Here is a 12,833-nt window from a genome sequence, read left to right on the forward strand (position 1 = left end):
TTGAGTCACATTGCTTGCAAGGCTTATATGTGATGTTGTATTATCGAGTGGGCCCCGAGATACCTCTCCGTCACATGGAGTGACAAATCCCAGTCTTGATCCATGCTAACTCAACCGACACCTTCGGAGATACCTGTAGAGCACCTTTATAGTCACCCAGTTACGTTGCGACGTTTGATACACACAAGGTATTCCTCCGGTGCCAGTAAGTTACCTGATATCATGGTCATAGGAATGAATACTTGACACGCAGAAAACAATAGAAATAAAATAACACGATCACATGCTACGTTTATAATTTGGGTCTTGTCCATCACATGATTCTCCTAATGATGTGATCCCGTTATCAAGTAACAACACTTGCCTATGGCCAGGAAACCTTGACCATCTTTAATCAATGAACTAGTCAACTAGAGGCTTACTAGGGACAGTGTGTTGTCTATGTATCCACACATGTATTTGAGTTTCCAATCAATACAATTCTAGCATGGATAATAGACGATTACTATGAACAAGGAAATATAATAATAACTAATTTATTATTGCCTCTAGGGTATATTTCCAACATAGATATAGATCAAACCCGTATGTTTCGTACCATTAACTTGTGTTCAAATTTCAGCAAAAAAACTCGTGTTCAACAGTAGATACATAGGTGTGTATGCAGAGATCAAAGCAAACATAAGCAGATGACGAAGCGGCCACTGATGACTATTTTCTCAACTGCATACATACATGGAGAGAACAAACCAGATAAGATTAGAAGATGAAGTTGTCACCGGCGAGTACTTGTTAATGCGCCTCCCAAACGATTTACCTTCCATGTGGTAAGTGTTAATGAGACATTCATCAACACCGCCACTCCATAAAGAAACTCAGTATGCCTTTGTTCTCCAAGCACCTGATGAGACATTGGGGCTGCCAGAGAGAGTTTCGGCTCGATGGTCATAGGGGGTGGGTGTAGGTGCTCTGCTGGTGGATGTTATCTTCCTCCTCATAGATCACTCTAGTGAACATGTCATCATTGGCTCCGTGCCAGCAAGGTCGATGCGTTGTCATAAGAACATGGCATTCACGTGTCGGTGTCGGACAACTCGATGGCCAAAGTGACCTCCGACCATCACTGATTGTAATTGTTGATGAAGACGGTGGGCAGCAGACTAAGGATACTACTCCCTCCGTTCCTAAATATAAGACCTTTTAGAGATTGCACTATAAACTACATACGGATGTACATAGACATATTTTAGAGTATAGATTCACTCATTTTGCTCCGTATGTAGTCTTCTAGTGCAAATCCCTAAAAGGTCTTATATTTTGGAACGGAGGGAGTACATGACAAGAAAAAGTGCATCTAGGCTTGGATCGATGAGACTTAAGGCTCAAGTAAGATGGTGGTACTGTTTCCGTATAATGTATTTACTCGCCGATAGTCCACGTTGTCGATGTTAATAGCCTCGTGCTCGTCCTCGTTCTCTCCCGGCCTCATGTCGTTGTCATCGTCATCATGCACTCATGCTTGATGTCAATCCTGGCTGAGTCTTCTTTCTCGATGTCGTGCCCCACCAACAGTATCAACTGGGCTGGGTGAAATCCACGAAGCGCTCGGTTCGAGGCCACCTCTAATCTACGATTGTATGCCTATGCAGTGCTCGGCCATGGTGTGTTGCACTACGCTCGGTGATGTAGCTCACAACAAACGGTAGATCCTTAACGGTGATCACACACACAACAACTGCATACATACTTATGTGTTTCTTGTAGGCCGGTGTCATGTGATCTCGTCGAAATGCTAGAGACACACATGTTTTTGTGCGGTGAAGACACACACGTATTTTAGCTGACCGTCTAGTTATACATGCACGTACGCAACCTACCAGGCAGCTTGATCATTCCTTAGCAGGCTAGCTTATATACTCCATCCGTCCTAAATATAAGTCTTTCTAAATATTTTACTAGAGGATTACATACAGATGTATATAGACATACTCTAGAGTGTAGATTTATTTATTTTGCTTCGTATGTAGCCAACTAATAAAAAAAATTAAAAGACTTATATTTAGTAACAGAGGGAGTACATAGCGATCTGCGTGGTGTCTACTAATTTGATCATCCAATCCAGCGAATCAATCCACGTGATAATAAGGGGATTTGATAACCATGGACTATGCCCATTAGGTCGATTTTCCTTTCTTGAATTTTACCTACAAAATATAAGGGGTTACATATGGGTATTTATATGTGTCAAGCTAATCTACTACTCCCTCCGTTTTTAAATATAAGTTTTTTTAGAGGTTCCACTAAAAGACTACATACAGATGTATATAGACATACTTTAGATTATAGATTCATTCATTTTGCTTCGTATGTAGTCTTTTAATGAAATATCTAAAAAGACTTATACTCCATCCGTTCTTAAATATAAGTCTTTTAAGAGATTTCAATAATAGACTACATACGGATGTATATAGTCATAGTTTAGAGTATAGATTCACTCATTTTGCTTCGTATTTAGAGCTCTAGTAAAATCTCTTAAAAGACTTATATTTAGAAACGGAGGGAGTATTTAGGAACGAAGGGAGTACAAATTTTTATTAGCTGAGTCGTAACCGGATTGAGACTCTATTTTCAGCACACGGATCGGCCGGCCGGTGGCAACGTGTTTGCACTACAATTAATTATTGTACAAATACCAAAGAGTTTTCTACTTACTCCGTCTTAAAATTCTTGTCTTAGATTTATCTTGACTAGCAAAAGAGCCCGTGCGTTGCAACGGGAGAAAAAAAATATCACACGCTTTTAATCTTTTTATAATCATCTTGATTTATATTAAAATAATAAGTTAACTAACTAATGTAGTCCGTCCTATCCTATTTTGTTGAGAAATCAACCCGTCCATTGTTAATTCCACCATGATAAGATATTGAGCGGGACAAGCAAAGCAAAACAAAGAGGCTACATGAATTGATCAATGGACTGTTATCTTATTTCACTCATGGGGTAGAGAATGTGAGATCAGGTGACAAACTGAAGGTGGTGTTCCATTCTCTGTCTCTACAACAATACAATCTTGCATTCAATACATTCATTCATCAGCAAACAAATCCCCACAAAACAAAATTTTTTGCCGGTGCTCGGCACACGGTTGAAGGCATGGGGAGGGGATCTCGCCAGATGATGAGTTCCTGCCGGAGGAGGGGATACGATGAGGCGAGCAAGGGTTAGACGCCTCTATCTGGCCATAAGGAGTCGCCGTTGCCACGCCATAACCTCGGAGTTCCCCGTGTGAGCAATGGAGGCCCGCCTCCACCTGCAAGTACTTCGCTCCGCCGCGCCTTATCCGCGCGCCGCCGCCGTTCTGCATCGAGCAGACGCATCATCCCCAGTCACTCTAGCTGTCGCGTTGATTTGATCCAGAAGTTGTGCTCGAGCGCCAAAACGGGGGCAGCAAGTGGGCAGAGGTACGGCCGCGGAGGCGTGTGGGTTGAGATCGACAACAGTGGTGGTTGAGGTCGGCCGCGACGGCGAGTGGTGTGGCAGCGGCCTGAGCACAGGCCAGGGTGGACCAGGGTCGACGCGATGCGCTCGAGCGCCGCAACGGGGGCAGTGAGCGGGGAGAGGTACGACCGCGGAGGCGGGTGGGTTGAGATCGGCAGCGGTGGCGGTTGAGGTCGGCCGCGGCGGCGAGTGGTGTGGCGGCGGCCTGGGCACAGGCCAGGGTGGCCCACGGTCGACGGGAGGAGGCGATGCGTACGGGTATAATTTTTGCAGCGAATCGTTTTTTCTTTTGCGTTGCAGATAAATGATGAAGTGCGGGTTGAATAACAAAAATTACAGGGGCTTTTTTTATAAAAATACCGCGGTGGGTTTTCCGACGGAACCAATAACCGCTTTATTATTAGGTATAGATATGAATGTATTGTCACGTTTTAGTATTTAGATACATTCATTTTAAAAAAAACCTAAGACAAAAATTTTAGGACGGAGGAAGTATTAAATAGATGATGGATAAAAATACCTAGGAGTATTTTTTTATTAGTAGGTACAGATATAAATCATGAATTATTTATTAAAATTAATCATGATCTCGCCTAATTTTTCAACAGATACTTTTAACGCAGAGACGCCTCTATATGTAGATGCCCTCCAGGACTTTTATGTCCAACATTAATTGCTGCAAACATGTTACTCCCTCCGTCACGGTTTAGAAGGCGTGCATGCAAATTCTTTAGGACCTAGGTGATTACTGATTGGCTGTGAAATGAGTTAAAAAATAGCATTCACACTACGCATGCATATAGAAGTAGTACAATGAAGTACTAATTAGCTGTTAGGAGTAAATGCAACGTGCCTTAATCTTTATTTATTTTGGAAACACACGCAAGTCCAACTGTACGTTCTAAACCGTGACGGAGGGAGTACTAACATTCTACTGAAAGGTTTATGTTTGGTGGCCTGTGGTCCGTGCTAGCGCCGTAGAAGCCAAGCGTTTTTCATTTTCTATTGATGAGGGGCATAAATGGAAAAGATGCGGTTCCACGCAAATACTTTTTTTTTGAAAAGATGGGGTCGTCTTTTGCCTCCGTGGTTTCACTGAAGCAGTATACAGTATCAAGGGTTGTTTGTGTTTGGTGGGTGTCAATGAATGAATGACAGTCTGTGTTCGTTATCAGCGTACGCTTTGGAGCTAGTATTCTTCTGGTATCTTAGTACTAATAATAAATTGTAAATAAAGGTTGGTGTTCCGTAACAGAAGCTCGCGATTGAGTGAGAGGCAACGCCAGATCGAGAGCACAGGGAGGGGAGGGAGCTGTCGTATGGCGCCGCGCGTTCCGTCATCGCCGTGTCCCAGCCCGCAATCGTGTTCAGTGCACGCAAAAATCATGTAATGGGACCACGCACTAGCTGCGCAAGCCATCCAATGCAGCCACCGGTTTAATAGCTGCTGATATTTTATGACCGTGTAGCGCAAACGACCGTTTCAATGACGTTGTCATTTCTCTGGAGAAATGCCCGGCGCATAAATACATGTGCACATCCATTCGGGTAATCAGGTTCAGGTACTTTTTCTTCTTTTCCGCAAGAGCTGATATTTTAAGGCTATTATTACATGATACTGCGATAGAGACAGCTACGTACCGTCGCCGACCGAAGATAAAATGGAAGTCTCGCTCGGAAATACTCCTACGTGAGCCGATCTTTGAGCCATGGAGAGAGTAGAACCTCTCAGCTCAGCTGTAGCACATAAATTATGGCGCTGGCAACGTGGAGGCCTGGAGCACGACTGCAATAACCGGAGACATTTGCTCGTTTTGGCTCACTTCAATCTCATCCAACTCCAATGGTGTCTATTGGTGATTCCTGTACAGCCTAATCCAACTCAAACGGTGGCGATTAAAGGTGATCCACTGACGGATTTGAGCATCCCCGTCTATCTATCATCAATGGTTCGGAACGGATGGCTGGCACCGCATGATCGCATGGACTCCACATGTTGTGTGGGAAAGAAAAACCAAGGATAACAATGACGGTGCATGCGTGGATCGGGTCCATATCTGTCGTGTCGCGTGTGGTTCATTCGGTCCAGAGATCCAATTAAACCCTAGCGTGTACATAATTCTTAAAGCTGGGGTTTGGCATGTTGCTTACCATCCACCTCAGCAGCAACGCAGACCCATGTGGTCAAGGAATCATTGCCCAATAGTTTTCTAGGCCGAATAATTCTGGATGTATACAGTCTCCACGAAAAGATATCCAAACTAAAAGTTCCTCTTTTTGTTTTTCACGGACGAACATGTCAACAGTGTTGTCCTGGCCGGTTAGGCGGTTACTAACTATTGTGGTATTGTCGGCAACAGAGCAGCTTTGGAAACTCAGAGCACGCCAACTTTGGAGGGCCACATGAACGAAACTACAAAAGGGTTGTGATGAGATGACCGCACGACACAAGAAATGGCACGGGTGACGGGAGGTAAAACCTAGCCGTCGCTAGCTTCTTCAACCCACTGACCGCTGAGATGTCAACGGAGAGGATCTGTCCACACGGGAGTTTGATCGGTGGGGTTGGGAGAGATGTTATGGATCCACGGGCGGATCCAGCCCACCGGGCCGCCTCGGGCCTTTTTTGTACACTCTGACGATTTTAGCTTTATGCTATAGTATACGCAAGATTTTGACCTCATGCCCCTGGTCTGGCCCCCCGGCTTGGGGCCTAGATCCGTCACTATTTGGATTGGATCAGGCCTATAGACGATGGTAGATTGTGCAGCAGGGCGGTGGTGATTCTGGGTGGACGATGCTGATCTTGTTACATGTGTCGACTCCTTCCGAAGGTCCTTAGAGCATCTATAACCGGATCCCTTAAACCCTCCTCAAACGTCCGGAGAGACCATCCGGTCACTGTCCGGTCATGAAATTGCGGCCCACACGGACCGCTCAAACCGGTCTTAAACGCCCGGGTTGACCGACGCCCCCCATTTCCATCCCAATATTAGGGGGGGGGGGATATGGGGAAGCCCGGGCACGTCCGCCACGTCGGCCTGACGGGTTGGCTTCACGCGGACTCGCCGGGAAACCCGACGATCCGACGGACACATCGACCGTCGACACGATGTGGAAGCCGCGTGGCGTCGCTCCGGCTCCCCGCTCTAGGCCAGGGACGACTATTTAAGTCGGCCGACGCCCCTAGCCCTAGCTCATATGCCTCCTCCTTCTCTTCACCGCCACCCGAGCCCATCCGCCTCCTCTCGCAGTACCCTTTTCGTCAGGATGGTGTGGCGGCTCATCTCCACCTACGTGGAGCTTACTCCGGAGCGTCGCCTCCAAATCTAGGCTCGCCGCGTCGCTCGCATCGCTGCGGGTCTCCCTCAGGACTCGCCGGACACGGAGGAGGAGGAGGAAGAGCAACACGAGGAGGAGGAGGAGGAGCCGGAGGCCATGGAGAACGAATAGCCGGAGGAGGAGGCTCCTGACTTGAGCATGGCGGAGGCGGAGGCTGAGTTCGTTGTCAAGGGGATGAACCTCACAATAGTACGAGGGGTAGGAACGAAGGGCAGAGCCTAGCTACGACGCGGTTGTAACACTTGCATGTACGAGTTCACGCCCCACCGAGGAGTGGTAATGACCCTACGTCTCGAGCTCGGAGGCTTAGTGTTGCTTATGGAGGGTATGAATACACAAAACGCTTAACCCCTCTCTCGGAGCTCAAGGGAGGACCTCCACTTCAAGGGCATTTAATGACAATAACTACGAAAGTTACCTAAATTTGCAGCTTTAACTATATGTTACTGGTAACGTATGTCTTCATGGTGCTTTAGGTGAGAGACTAAAGTCCCTCGCCGTTGCAGTCCTTTCGTCGTCCATGTTTCCTCTTAGTCTGAGTGTTAGCGAACGTTCGACTGACCGAAGATGGTCCGAGTGACTCTGTATGTTCGAGTAAGACTTAGACTGCATCGGTAGCCGTGGGACATTAGTGACTATATGGGGCCCTAGGTGGGCCTTGGATAGCAGGTCCATGGCCCTATCCCTAGTAGGCAACCCCATCAGTAGCCCCCAAATTTGTTGAGGTTTGACTAGCCGAGTGAAAGACACTTCTCAGTGTCCTCGATGTCTCGGACACACTAGGGAAGTGGCTCGGGGCCGTTTCACTCGGGTTCACAGTAAGCCACTACGGATTGACGAGTGAGATATTCTAAATGATCGGACAGGTGTGCATGCCTTCGACAACGTTTGTTTATCTCTCGTAAGATAAATTGATGACTCAGATGCGCATAAGTCCAGAACTCTGAGTGACCAGGGGGAGGTTAGGATGGATCCTACTCGCGCCCTGATGAGGGCAACCTAGCCATCTTTGAGCACATCCGAGTGACTGGAGTCCTACGGAGGGATGAGTCGTTCGGATGACCGACCCATTTGGCTATGAGAAAAAGGATGCAGGATCCATTCGAGATGAAAACACGACGGAGTTTCGATGGTTTTTGAATCATGGGAGCACTCTCAGGGGAGAGAAAACAAAGGCATCGTGGGGAGTGGGGAAAGTGGTGAGGCGCCTCGATCCCCACGCCTGCGATTTCGCCATGTGCCGGAGGTGCATTGTCCAAGGAATCTTGCAGATCTTCTCTTTGAAGGCTGATTGATGGTAAAAGATCTCCTGTCCGGCGTATAAAAAGGAACCGAGGGAGGAGAGACACACTTCAAGATCTGGTGTTTTCTTCTCCTCCCCATTCGAGAGCTCCGCCACTCCGTCTCCAGCCATCACATGCCTCGATCACCTCATCAAGTGATATGATGAGGAGCGCGAAAGTGAAGGCTGAGTGAGCCAACAAGGGCTTGCGTGGGTTCTCGTTGAGTGCCGAAGCGATGCCGCTGTGCTGGATCCAGGGCGACTGGATGGCGTCCCGCATCACCAGGAGTTGTATGTTGGAGCTAGAGAGCCAGGGGCTCGTGGCTCCGTGGAGCTGGCGGCGGTTGGAGGAGGGCGAGAGGGAGCCTGCGTCGCGAGGAGACAAGCGGATCCTCGTCATCACCCATGTGGAGTGAGGTTTCTCCATGCCCCCGAACTCCTTTCTCTACGCGTCTCTCGACTTTTTTGGTGTGCAACTTCATCACCTTCCCCCAATGTCATTTCGTACTTAGATGCTTTTGTGTCCTTATGTGAGAACTTCCTTGGCTACCACCCACATTGGGGACTGTTCAACCATGTGTTCACGTGTCGAGTGATGACGGTCAAGCAGTCTTCTCAGTTGGGGGGGGGAGGGAGACGAGTAGTGTAGCTTTGCGGGGGCCTAGGTATTCAGCTCAGAGGGAAGAGTAGCTTCCCTCAAATGTCTTTTCCTAGTTCTGTGAAGGATTGGCAGGACTCCTGCTTCTACTGCCAGGACATCCTAGTCGGCGAGGGCAAGGCGGGTCTCCCACCTTACTCGGCTAAACGAGTTCAGTCGGTTCCGTGATGATTGTGATCTACGTTGGGTGTTCCGTGAAGTGGAACATGTATCACAACACAATGCAGGTAAGTATTTTCCTCAGTTATGAAACCAAGGTTTATCGAACCAATAGGAATACCAATCCTCAACCGTCTTCAGCGACTGCACACAAAGAAACAAACAACTTGCACCAAACGCAGGCAAGAGGGTTGTCAATCCCCTTGATCTTGTTAGTTGTAAGCAAACGAGGTGTGTGGATAATTGTAAATTGAAAAATAAAATAAAACACAAATAATGGCATCAAGGTAGTAGTAGCACTTTTAAATATATAAGTGAATAGACCCGAGGGCTGTAGTGTTCCCTAGTGGCATCTCTTATGGCAAAGGCATATGGTGGGCAAACAAATTACTGTTGGGCAATTGATAGAACAACGAATAATTATGCAATTTTCACGGCAATAATCATGTGTATATAGGCATCACGTCCATAAGCAAATAGGCTGACTCCTTCCTGCACCTATTACTATTACTCCTCTTCAAGAGAGCTTCTATGCTTGCCTCTCTACGTATTAAGTAAAAAATAAAGTAATGCTTGGAGAACAATGACATGATGTAGACAAAGTAAACCCAATTAATATGAATAAACCCCATCGTTTTATCCTTAGTAGTAGCAGAAAAAAGACACATCCTGTCCCCTTCTGTCACTGGGATATAGAAATTCGCCAGGTTGAACCTACTACAATGCACCACTCCCACTGAAGAAATATTAGTCTAGTTGGCCAAACTATCTCAATAGATAAAAGAGCATTACGAAGCTATGATGATCATGCAATTAAGAATCATAATAATCAGAGGTGACTCAAATACTTTTCATGAATAATCTTAACATAAACCCACAATTCATCGGATCCCAACAAACACACCATACATAGTGATTACATCAGATAGATCAAAGCGAAGAAGCGATGAAAATGGTATTGAAGATCATAAGAGAGAGAGAGAGATTTCCATCTAGGTACTGCCTATGGACCCATAGGTCTATGGTGAACTACTCACACATCATGGTGAGGGCAGCAAGGTTGATGTAGAGGCCCTCCGTGATTGATCTCCCCTCCGGTAGATCGCCGGAACGGAGGTTTAGATGGCATCCCGTCGGAACACATACTTGCGGCAACGGAAAAAGTGTTTCGGGAGTGCTCTTAGGGTTTTCAGAATATTTGTGGATTTAGCGGCCAGAGAGGGACATTTGGAGTCATACAGAGGGCCCACAAGCCCTCAGGGCGTGGCCAAGCCCTGGGTCGCGCCCTGTTGGCTTGTGCCTTCCTCGTGCGACCTCTCGTCCACTTCCAGTGCTTGCAAGTCTTCATATAGTCCAGAAAAAATCATATTAAAGTTTCATGGCATTTGGACTTCGTTTGGTAGGGTAAACCTGCAAAGCAAAAAATGCGCAGAAAATAGGAACCGGCACTGGGCACTCGGTCAATAGGTTAGTGCTCAAAAATATTATGAATTGGTATAAAAATGCCCAAAAAGTATCCTAAAATGATAATAATATCAGCATGGAACAATAAAAAATTCTAGATACATTGGAGATGTATCAGCATCCCCAAGCTTAATTCCTACTCGTCCTTGAGTAGGTAAATGATAAAAACAGAATTTTTGATGTGACATGCTATCCATAATGTAATCTCTTGTATGTATGACCACTCAGAAATGATGAATTAAGAAACAACAACATAATAATATTTATTAAGTATAAGCAACATAATTATTGATTTTCAAAGTATACGATCCTAAAAGAATGTTTACCCCCTATTCATATTTATTGTATTAGCAAGGCATGACTCCATCTTCACCACATAAATACAAATGTTAAGCACCACGTTGTTCAAGTCAGGCAATTGGATCGTACTTTTTCGATATGCATCAACTTTTTATTTTCACGCAATACATGATCGTGAACCATTAGACATAGCATATAGGTGGAATAGAATATGTGGTAGATATCAAAGGGGTATAAAGTGGAGAAGATAATCTCACATCAACTAGGCGTACCAACGAGCTATGGAGATGCCCATCGATAGATGTCAATGTGAGGAGTACGGATTTCCATGCAAATGATGCACTAGAGCTACAAGTGTATGAAGGCTCAAGTGAAGCTAAGTGGGGTGTGCATCCAACTTGCTTGCTCATGAAGACCTAGGGAATTTGAGGAAGCTCATCATTGGAATATACAAGCCAAGTTTATTCCGATAAGATAATCCCCACTAGAATATGGAGGTGACAGCATAGGAGACTCTCACTATGAAGATCATGGTGCCACTTTGAGGCACAAGTGTGGTAAAGGATACTAGCATTGCCCCTTCTCTATTTTTCTCTCATTATTTAAATTTATGGTGGGTTTTTCTCTTTTATTTTCTTTCTTTTTTCCTCCCCCATAATGTTTTATATATATATATATGGTGGGCTCATTTGGCCTCCCCCATTTTATTTATTTTTTGTCCGGAGTCTCATCCCGACTTGTGGGGGAATCATAGTCTCCATCATGCTTTCCTCACGAGGACAATGCTCTAACAAGGATGATCATCCCACTTTTATTTACTTACAACTCAATATGGAGAACTGATAGGAAGATATGACTCTCTGAGAATGCCTCTGGCAGTGTACCAGGATGTGCAATGATCTAGGGTGACATGTATCAAAAACATGATGGAAGGTGGCTTTGCCACAAATACTATGTCAACTCCATATGATCATGCGAAGCAATATGACGATGAACAAACTAGTCATGTGAAGTGACGATGGAATTTGCATGGCAATCTATCTCGGAATGGCTATGGAAATGCCATAATAGGTAGGTATGGTGGCTGTTTTGAGGAAGATATAATGAGGCTTATGTACAACAAAGCGTATCATGCCTCAGGGTGTGGATGCATCGGCGAAATTTGCACCAATCCTCGAGGTGAGAATGGGCTATGCACGGTACCAAAGAGGCTAGCAAATATGAGAAGGTAAACATGCGTATGTCCAAGGTGTCACATTAGTCATAAAGAACTCACATAATTATTGCAAAGTTTTATTAGTTTTATCACACATCAAAGCACTACTCGCATGCCCCGAGGGAGGGGGTTGGTAGGAGTTAACGACCGCGTGCCCCCGACTCGAGACAACACTAGGATTTTAACGAGGAATAAGAATGATCACACATCATAACCATGCCTCTTTAACATTTATATGAACAACAAGTTAACGCCCCTTTAATCCTGACACTTATATGAATCAACAATTATGTACTTACACCTTTTTCATATTACCATATCAATGTCATTAACTCACAATTTCTCTATGTGTGCTACATGATGGTTTTGATTATCATTCATTGAATGCCTATTATTTTTGGACTAGTCTTATGACCCATGCAAATTACCATCACTATTTATTCATATATCAAACAAATATAAGTGAAGAATGATAGCAAATTATTTCTATAAAATCTACACGCCACCGTGCTTGAAAAGATATAAGTGAAGTACTAGAGCAACTGCCAAGCTCAAAAGATATAAGTGAAGCACATAGAGTATTCTAGCAAATAATAATGAAGGTGAGTCTCTCCCTAATAGGTATGTCCAGCAAATGATGATCGTGACAAATTGAAAGTAAAATCAAACAAAGAAAACGATGCTCCAAGCAAAACACATATCATGTGATGAATAAAAATGTAGCTCCAAGTGACATACCGGTGGTTTGAGACGAAAGAGGGGATGCCTTCCGGGGCATCCCCAAGCTTAGACGCTTGAGTATTCCTTAGAATAATACTTGGGGTGCCTTGGGCATCCCCAAGCCTAGGCTCGTGCTACTACTTATTCCATGGTCCATCACGGTCACACTCAAAACTTCAATCACACAAAACTCA

This window comes from Hordeum vulgare, chromosome 6H, assembly GCF_904849725.1.
Source record: "Hordeum vulgare subsp. vulgare chromosome 6H, MorexV3_pseudomolecules_assembly, whole genome shotgun sequence".
NCBI classification, from domain to species: domain Eukaryota; kingdom Viridiplantae; phylum Streptophyta; class Magnoliopsida; order Poales; family Poaceae; genus Hordeum; species Hordeum vulgare.